Below are 439 nucleotides of genomic sequence, written 5' to 3' on the forward strand. Positions count from 1 at the left end.
ATGGAATATTTGCCTGTGTTTAATGTATACAATAAAACTAGATGATAATCTATGATTGCATAATTACTTCAGGAGAGGCCTTAACCCTCGAAATCATACAAAAGCAGGAAGTCTAAATTCTGTTTATGCAATCATGAAAAAACAGCGATTATAAGACTGCATATCGTGGCGTACTCTTCTAAGAACTGCCATATAACCATGTGTTACGAGGGTCATGGCCCGCTAACACTGTTGCCATCTGCCGTAGGTCTTTTTGCCACACTGATATTACCATTTATAATACAAAAAAAAAGAATGTGGATAGGGGGTGGGATGTTTGAGTGCTGAAAAGAAAAATGAATATCTTTAAAGTTGCATATTGCTCTGTATAGGCAAAGTGTTTACTAACCTTCCAAATTATCAATCCAGTTTAAATAATTAAAAACATCGCTGTGGGGAC

The sequence above is a fragment of the Penaeus monodon genome, chromosome 27 (genome assembly GCF_015228065.2).
Source record: "Penaeus monodon isolate SGIC_2016 chromosome 27, NSTDA_Pmon_1, whole genome shotgun sequence".
NCBI classification, from domain to species: Eukaryota; Metazoa; Arthropoda; class Malacostraca; order Decapoda; family Penaeidae; genus Penaeus; species Penaeus monodon.